Genomic DNA, 10,379 nt, shown 5'->3' with positions numbered 1-10,379 from the left:
CTGCTATCTCTCCATAGTGAATGATTTAATAGAATCAACAGTTGCCAACAGTTTGCAATTGGATAATCACATTTTCTCGAATTTCGAGCTTAATTTCAATTTTAGGTGAAAATGTTACTGAACATTAATTGAAGAGATTTTCATGCTCAATCATTTCCACCTGAAATTTTTTGTTTAAATTGTATCTGAAGCCTGATAATTGGGAATCTAAAATCAAACTTTGCATAGTTGGGGCGGAGCTCCTGAAATTTTTACAGATATGGGACTTGTGGCAGTTGATAGAGCTTATCAATAACTATTTGAGGTATGAATTTAATCGAAATCGTTGGAGCCGTTTTCGAGAAAATCGCGAAAAACCCTGTTTTTGACAACATTTTCTCCATCTTAGCCGCCATTTTGAATTGCATTTGATCGAAATTGTTCGTATCGGATCCTTATATTGTAGTGACCTTAAGTCAGCTGCTTACAATCAGTAATGGGTTGTGTGGCGAGTGCCATTCTAACTTGATACGGTAGCTTCTTTAAAATAATACTTGCTAATGCCGATTCATTAATGGGCTCGCTCAATTGAGAATTTTTAAACTGTAGGGCAGTGACGAAAGTGGTACATGCACCGTCTAAGTTAGGGTTGAAATCGCATGATATAATGTCCGCTAGCACATCCAACTGTTCACTTCTGCTCCAATACTGTTCCAGGAAGACAGCGACAAACTCATCCAATGATGTAAATTCATGGGCTCTACTCCGAAAGAACATCAGGGGTTCGCCAATCAATAAATTAGTCAAACGAAGACGCCAAAAATTCCAAGAGGTAGGTGCAAGAGTTTGTACTAATTTTATCTGATCAATGAATGGTTGAGGTTGCAAATGGCGATCCGTATTATCAAATTTTCCTAGTCCTTGTAATATACTATGTACGTTGAGGTTGTCTGTTTGAATCCCTTGAGGTTGTTGTTGAATATGATTTTCTAATGCTATTATTTTTTCCTGTGTTATCTGCCATTGACTATTATGTGTAATTTTATTTGCGTTTATTTCTTGATTTAATTGAGTCAGAGTGGATTTTTGAATTAGTAGAGTTCCGTTTAAAGCTTTACAGGTTTCTGTGTTTTGATTTATGCTACCTTGCAGTTGGTTCATTTTTGTGGACATATTAATCTGTTTATTTTGTATTTCTTTAATACTGTTAATATTTTTGTCGACTGTAGTTGTTAAGGTTTGATTGGCAACGGCAATTTGTTTGTGGATTTCTTGGTGGCAATCGGCCTTAATGTTATTTGTTATATCCTGAACGGGTGTAGTGATTTGTGTGGTTAGGTTATCTATCCTTTCATTGAGTTCACATGTAACCGTATCCAACCTTTCCGATAATCCTGCCGTAACTTTATCCTGACTTTCTTTTTGTAGGGTTATCATTGCTTTTAACTCTTCCCTATGATTCTCTACTTTAGTTTCAATATTATCCAACCGTTGTTCTACTGATTTTATAGCGCCTGCGGTCTCTTTCATGCCCTGTTCCACTGTTTGTTTATTTTCCTCTTTTACTGTAGCAATCTCTTTTTTAATCTCCTGCATCATATTATCCATTGTTTTTTGTAACATAATATTGAAAGTACTGCTAGTTTGTTCCATTATTACCTTTTGAAGCGGATCTAACTCTGTGATTGAAAATATACTTTGTTTGCTCAGGTGTGACTCGGCCTCCGGCGATGCGGGTTCTGCAGGCTGCTCCTCGCCCCCTTCAAAGTTGATCTCTACTATCCGTTGATTCAATGGTGTGTCAGCGGCGTCGATTCGAGTGGATGATAGAGGTTGCAGACCTGGTGGATCGAAGACTATCGACCCGACGCTTCCTGGTTCCCTTTCTCGTGGCGTATTGGCATCTACCGTGGTGGGGTTTGATGTGCTTGGAGTCGACAAAGTGGGATCTGTGCAACCGCCGTACATATATGAAACTTCAGAGTTTGCGGGAGTGTGATTCATTATGTCAAATACAATAAATGCTAATTAAACAGTGATAAAAATGATAAGCGAAAATGCTTAAAAAAGAGACACAAACCGGGACTTACAGTGAAACAGTGATGTGTAAAGTGTTTGGATACTCATACAACAAGGTATTTATACTTAAGTTTTTTATAATGCTCTAGCGCCCCCAATGTTTTGTTTTAATTTATTCTTGGCTAGTTTACAGGCTGTGACTTATTTTCCAACCGGCTTAAACACATAATATATTTTTGACTAGAAAGTAATAGCAGTTTAGGCTTATAAAATATAATCTCTCTCTATAAACATGTATTTTTTTTTTTTTTTTTTACAGTACTAATAATATAAAATTTTCTTTAAAACATATAATTTCTCTTATTTAAAGCTATTGATTCCCCAAAAAGTAATACAAATCTCCCTTCGCCAGTTTTCCTCAAAACTCGTATAAGTTATCTATAATTTTCAATATGGTTATTGACTTAATTTCAAATAATTATTCAATGAGCTTGGCTCTCATCATCAGTCCCACGTTGGTACGGCATGTCTTTATGTCACGTTATTATTTATATTTAAATAACGATTAGCCTCCTGCTTGGCTTCAGTCGGTAAAGCATGAGATTTGATATAATTAGGTCGTGGTTTTCTAATAGTATTCAGTCTTAAAAAATCTTGATAGGCCTAGATATGGGCTTCTCCTATAACTCTTGTAATTCAATAAATAATAAATATATATAAATATGATACTTATACTATAGTGTTGAGGAATAAAAAATAAATTGCACACCATGAACGTTCCATACATATATTAAACAAATAATGCAAAAAAATAAAGCGAGGCAAAAAATATATAAAGAGTGACAAAAAAATATAATATAAAAATAGAATATACAGGCAAGGTAGTGTGAGCGTCCCTGTTGATCGGAATAATTCTCTACATGGAGTTCCAGGCGGTTTTTTGAGCATTATTCTTATCACTCTCTTCTGTGCTCTGAATACCCTGATAATTTCCGGTGACGTGCCCCAGAAAAGTAATCCGTAGGTAAGAAGAGGCTGAAAGTATCCATAGTATGCGGAAAAGACTATCTGCTGATGCATTGTTCTTGCTAGTGTAGCAATTGCGAATGTGGCCTTACTGAGTCGTTTAATCAATTCTACTACCATAGGTAAGGAAAGTATTGCTTTCCAAAAAAAATTAAGGTACCCCAATTTCAAGTTTTCTATACGTTTCAAGGTCCCCTAAGTCCAAAAACATGATTTTTGGGTGTTGGTCTGTGTGTGTATGTGTGTATGTCTGTGAACACGATAACTCCATTCCTAATAACCGATTGATTTGAAATTTTAAACTTAAGGTCCTTATACCATGAGGACCCGACAATAAGAAATTCAATAAAATTCAATTCAAGATGGCGGAAAAAATGACGAATGATTACTAAAAAACCATGTTTTTCACGGTTTTCTCGAAAACGGCTCTAACAATTTTCTTCAAATTTATACCATGGGTAGCTATTTATAAGCCCTATCAACTGACATGAGTCTCATTTCTGGGAAAATTGCAGGAGCTCCGTAATATTCTTGAGAAAAATGGCGGATAGTTACTAAAAAACCATGTTTTTCACGGTTCTTTCAAAAACAGCTCTAACGATTTTCTTCAAATTTATACCATGGATAGCTATTTATAAGCCCTATCAACTGACATGAGTCTCATTTCTTGGAAAATTGCAGGAGCTCCGTAATATTCTTGAGAAAAATGGCGGATAGTTACTAAAAAACCATGTTTTTCACGATTTTCTCAAAAATGACTTGACCGATTTATTTCAAATTCAAACCCTGTATAGTTATCTATCAGCTCTATCAACTGACATGAGTCTATTTCCTGGGAAACTAATGGGGTCCACCCCATCCTTGAGAAATGGACTTTGTAAACTGACATGAGTCTTTTGTCCTTCTCGTGCATGAGGTAGGTAGGTGCAGTTTATAAAAATCTGGTGTGGCGCACTCACACAACTTTCCTTGCTGTTATGAAAATTGATCACCTGACGCTAGTGTTCCCGCGCATCTCAAGTCTACTTATAAACAAAGATCTGAGCCAGCTGGTGACAGGACAATAACGGTGGAGACATACGAGGTCTGCTATCTCTCCATAGTGAATGATTTAATAGAATCAACAGTTGCCAACAGTTTGCAATTGGATAATCACATTTTCTCGAATTTCGAGCTTAATTTCAATTTTAGGTGAAAATGTTACTGAACATTAATTGAAGAGATTTTCATGCTCAATCTTTTCCACCTGAATTTTTTTGTTTAAATTGTATCTGAAGCCTGATAATTGGGAATCTAAAATCAAACTTTGCATAGTTGGGGCGGAGCTCCTGAAATTTTTACAGATATGGGACTTGTGGCAGTTGATAGAGCTTATCAATAACTATTTGAGGTATGAATTTAATCAAAATCGTTGGAGCCGTTTTCGAGAAAATCGCGAAAAACCCTGTTTTTGACAACATTTTCTCCATCTTAGCCGCCATTTTGAATTGCATTTGATCGAAATTGTTCGTATCGGATCCTTATATTGTAGGGACCTTAAGTTCCAAATTTCAAGTCATTCCGTTGAATGGGAGATGAGATATCGTGTACACAGACGCACATACACTCATACACACACACACACACACACACACACACACACACACACACACACACACACACACACACACACACACACACACACACACACACACACACACACACACACACACACACACACACATACAGGCCAATACCAAAAACCACTTTTTTGGACTCAGGGGACCTTGAAACGTATAGAAATTTAGAAATTGGAGTACCTTAATTTTTTCGGAAACCAATACTTTCCTTACCTATGGTAATAGGGCAAGGAAAGTAAAAAGAACACATAGTCGAGATATTTCATCTGTAGAACAGCTGTTTTGACGAATTTTAAAAATATCATCGAATTTCACAATTTACACAAAGGAAAAAGTACTCTGAAAACAATTATAATATAGACCTACACATATACAGTAGTCTGATCGTAGTTTCAAATATGTTGCCGCCAATCGTCATTATGTTATTCCCCTAAATCATTCTCGTTTAAGAATGAGGCTTACAGTTCAATGAGCAAGGAAAGTTGTGTGAGTGTACACCAGATTTTTTACTCGTTTTGCTGGGGGATTGGAGCGTTGATTGACACCTGCTGATACATGTATATCAAAATACTTAAAGGCATCTTATTTTTGTTGATTGTACTGTATTGTTATTTCATTATATATTTTTTTATCCTTTCTATTCCACTATATTATTATATGATCATGTAGTATTATTATACAATGTCACACATTATCATGAGATCATGTTATTATGAGAATGCAATGAAATCATCTCATTATAATTATAAAAATATTATTGTAGGTAATAATATCTATCTATCACCCAGTTTAGAGGTATTCTTTATCTCTTTCAGTTCCTGCAAACACAAACACAATAATAAGCAAACACCCAACTACAATGAAAACGTCTCACAACCGATTTATTAACACGTATTGAGAAAATGGTTTTGGTTTTTACATTGTTACCAATCTCTATGAAGCTGAAAACTGGGGCGCTTATTTGTTTAGGTCACCAGTAGGTTGCCAAGTGTGCAGGGGGCATTGCGCTCATCAAACCGCCACCCCAGCAATCCTGGTATCTCACTGGTGTCCCAGTGCGCTTTACAATACAATAGTTGTTCTCTGGTGGCCGAATGTGATACGAGCCTTGATCATCAAGTAGCAAAATATACACATTAGTGTGGAAGAAGCCTAACTAACCAGAATTATTAACCAATCAGAAGACAAGTCTGAGTGTTGCCCGACAATCAGAAAGTGTGAATTCGGCTAATAACATTACCTTAAAAACCATTTCGCACCGCCATAGCATAGCTTGAGCGACGCCTTTTGAAAGACGTCGCCGACGTATCTCATAATGTAAATCAATTTTAAACAGTTGATGAAGCTACATTGAATTAGGGCCTGTACACATGACGGCGTTAGACGTCGCGTTTAACGCGCGTTGGTAGTTGTGATACTGTACTCATGAGGGCGTTAACCGCGCATTTTGTCGACGTTTTCATGACAGCAGGCATCCGGCAGTTGGACCCACGTACTCAGTGTGAACACATGGAGTTGGAGGAGCTTACCTGTTTGTGGTTATTGTACCGTAGATACAAGGCTAGGCGATAAGACAAAGGCAATGGTGGGTTCATCCTCTAATAGATGACCGGTTAACCATGGCTTCATTTGTGACGCTATATCCAAAATTAAGGGAATACCCCAACAAGTTTTTCAACTACTTCCGTATGATTACAAATTATTACAAATAATTATGTGGTACTCGTATGTGGTACATACTGTCTTAATTTTATTTATATAATGTATTACAATATTTGAATATATGAAGGTCTATTATTAATAAATGCTACTTATGCTTTGTATATTTACCTAAAACTGTCTTCTGTTCCTTTGTCATGTTTTCTTGTGCGAAAATATCCACAATCTCCTGCCAAGCAGTCTTTTCTAAACATCTTCTTTTGTCTACTTCATCGATGAATAATTCTGTGTCAAACGCTTCCGCATCCATTGAACACACAAAAACACAATCAATCAATCTCTTTATTCAAGACATACAATGTATATTGTAGCCTACATAAATGCGTCATTTCATTAAAAAAACTTCTAATTCTTAAACATAAAACTAGAAAGATAGAAAGAAACACAACAAAAAAGAGACAATAGAATAACAAACAAGGTAGGTAATGTGTCCCTAATTTCCCCGGTAAAATTCTTCAAAACTATGAGTTTCTAACTCTATTAGGTACTTTTTCAACTCGATTTTAAATCTTGCCCTATCCGTTTCGCTTCTGATGCTACTCGGGAGGTACCTCATAAACATCATTCCCATATATGTTGGACTTTGTTTAAATTTTTCTCTACTATGTTCCATTATAATGAAATCATTTCTATATCTTGTATGGTAATCGTGAACATTTGATTGCCTATTGAATGAGTGCTCGTTATTTTTTACATGTAAAATGTTTTGTAGATGTAAAGGCCATACACAGTCATAAATCCTAGCTTCTTAAAAAGTGACCTAGGGAGAAAACATGGCCAAGGAAATATCAGATGGTTTAGGTAAGAATATAAGTGTTTAAAAGGCATTACAGAATTTATTTGTAAACCTCTGGCTCATGTCTTCAATTTGAGTCTATATTTAATAAATGTTACTAAGAGCGTAAGAACGGCACATTATGAGAGACAACCAGCGTCACATAGCTCCACGAAAAACAACTACTAGGACTTTCAGCTTTAGTTAACTTGGGATATCTTCTTGTGCTATATTTTCTCTATGATGATACGCTTCACCAAAACTTAAATAACAGATGGTAATAGGCTTGAGTTAAAAGTGAAATTTCGAGCATCAACTCCCCATAGGCTACCATGGGATATCTTCTTATGCTATTTTTTTACTATGGTTATTTTGTAAAGCCAAGTGTATTTATAGTTATTTGTTGTTCTTGTTTACTGATTGTGTCTCGCAAGACTGTGGATGGCTAGGTACTATGCCGCCGCTCGCCTTCACTCCGATATTAGACATTGGAATCGGAGGCATTTTTTTGTCAACTCTTTTGTGAAAAGATAGCATGAGAAGATAGGGCGTCTATGTTCCCACTCCAGCAAATAGTCCTGGAAGTTGTTTTTAGTAAATCTATGTGACGCTGGTAGTCGCTCATACTGTGCGACTTAAACTCTTTCCCCAACAAAACTGTAATTATAGTCAGTAGTCGACAGTAATCGGTTAGGGTTTAGAACATAAACAACCATACTATGGGATATCTTCCTATGTTATCTTTTCTCTGTGTTAAAACGCCTATAGATGACTTCTTGTCAAGCTTCAAAACTCTATGAAATAGCAAAATAGGCAGTGAGAGTCTTGGCGCGATACCAGGCGTGAATCCAATCAGCTAATCGGAGAGCGTCCTCGCCTGCCGACTCTAAAAACGCCTGATATGGTCTCGCCCTTGTACAACTTGAGAAGCAGGGAGGCATGAATATTCTATTGCCTATTGATTTGTTCAATGACAATAAACATTTTCTTATTCTAAGGAAGGCTGAATATATCAACTTTCCTCCAGCTATCATGAATAACTTGCTGCATGTTGCAAAGTTACTCAGTCTACATCACTACTAGGGCCAAGCCAAATGAAGCGTTTTCTCAGGCGGGGCAGCAGCGCAGCAAGCGATTGGTTGATTATCATCGCAATAGGCCCAAGTGCGATGCACTATGATGCGCTCCATTGCTTTGTAAATCATTGTCATTTATTATTATTCCTTTGTAAATCATTAAGATTGAACTTTGCAGCAATAACCTTTCATTATAGCACTCAATTTATATTCGCAATTCAGGTATCATTAATATTACTTTTTCGATTATTGTCAGGCTTCAATGGTCATTAATGTCATTGACCTAATTTCATTTAAATTTTGTATTTCTCTAACGTTTTATCATGTTGTAATTATCCCAAGATATTTGACTCAATCTACTTACAATTGTTTTCGTATGTGGCCATCTGCTTATTATTATTTTATTGTTATTAAATCTCATCTTGTTGATTCATTTAGTCTTTTATTGTCGTACTTACCACACTTCAAGCTATCAGTATTTTTATGCACAGAATTCAAAGATTTATTTGTAGGTATTAATACCAACTATCATTCACAGTCCACTGCCCTGACCTTGGATTCTGTCAAACTGTGACCTATCAATAATTATTGTTTCTTTCCAAAATAGCAGGTAACCAGTGCTCCGCAAGGGTATAACTGAAACATTTATAAACTGAAAACTTGAACACTTGAAGAATTTGAAATAGGACTATAACCATCCTTGAAAAATTAAGAATCTATAATGCAAAATTTCAAGTTAATCAGTCCAGTAGTTCAGACGTGATGATGCGTCGTCATTCGTGAATTTCCTATCCCGTACTAGTATAAGCCGATTTTCCCCTTTATAATATTTATAGATAGATTTGATGGAATTATTTGAAAATTGAATTTGAACTGACCATAAGCTGTGGCGGTGATAGCACATGATATGACTGGTGTACAGAATTGGATGCAAGCCACTAGCCACTACTCCTCCAAACAGACCAGCTATGTAGAAGGTGAGCGCCGAATAAAGGATTGGCTCGATCAGAGACCTTGGCAATTGAAAAAATAAACGAAAATTAATCAATATAACCAGATTAATAACAATAGGATAGAGGAATTCATTAGAGTAGTGTGAGTGTGCCATACCAGATTTATCTATTATCATAAATTGTTTTTATGTTTTCTATTGTTATTAATCTGGTTGATGAATAGAGGATTGGCTCAATCAGAGCCCTTGGCAACTGAAAAATTCACAAAAAATAATCATTATAAACACATTATTAAGAATAGAGAAATTAAAAACAATTGATGATAATAGATAAATCTGGTGTGACACACTCACACTAATACTATAGAGAAAAGATAGCATAAGTCCCATGGTTTTGTATCAAATTATGGCGTTGTGTATCAAGTTGAGATGATACTGTATCAAGACTTGACCTATTCCGGACTATAAAAACCTTATCTAAATTTGGGAGAGGAATAGTACAAGGTCACCTTATTTTTTTCTTTCCCTATCATTTTGAATCAATAACGAATTATGTTGAGATGATACTGTATCACATTGTGTTGATACTGTATCGTGTGTGGTGGTACTGTATCATTTTGTGTTGATACAGTATAAAATTAAATTCAATTTATTCAAAACTTTATACATTACAAAGTAATTAAAAACAAAGTAAAGGCGATACATTAGATTGTAACATTAATATGAGAAACAAGTAAAAAGTAAATGAATAACTCTATGCTTGGACGATATAAGTAGTCCGTGTGCATGGAGGAGTCTTCTGACAATCGATAAGAAAAAGAATAAACTATACTTCATCGATACTAAATACTATAAAAAATCGAAATACTAATAAAATAAGAAATTGTAAATTATAAGCAAAAATAATAGTTTAACCAAGTGACTTGAACTAGAAAATAAATAATTAATTTGTGGCATTCAAGGCATCATACAATCAAAATAGGACAGCTGTTTTTTCACATTTTCTTGACGTGTCCCAGTAGGCTTCACTTTAGTGATCCCTTTTATGGACCAGTCAAGGAAAGGTTATAGAGGGAAAAGTTGGGAAGACAATTTTTGACCCCGCAGTTCTGTTTAGGGTAGTAAGGAGGTAAACTTATCAAAAGTCCCTACCCCTACCCAATGTGCTAAGGGGGTGGGGGTGGTTTAAAGGTACCATTTCTTGGTTCCTCGCA

Source organism: Nilaparvata lugens, unplaced genomic scaffold (assembly GCF_014356525.2).
Source record: "Nilaparvata lugens isolate BPH unplaced genomic scaffold, ASM1435652v1 scaffold1856, whole genome shotgun sequence".
In the NCBI taxonomy this organism is placed as follows: Eukaryota; Metazoa; Arthropoda; class Insecta; order Hemiptera; family Delphacidae; genus Nilaparvata; species Nilaparvata lugens.
This window is presented reverse-complemented; position numbering follows the sequence as displayed.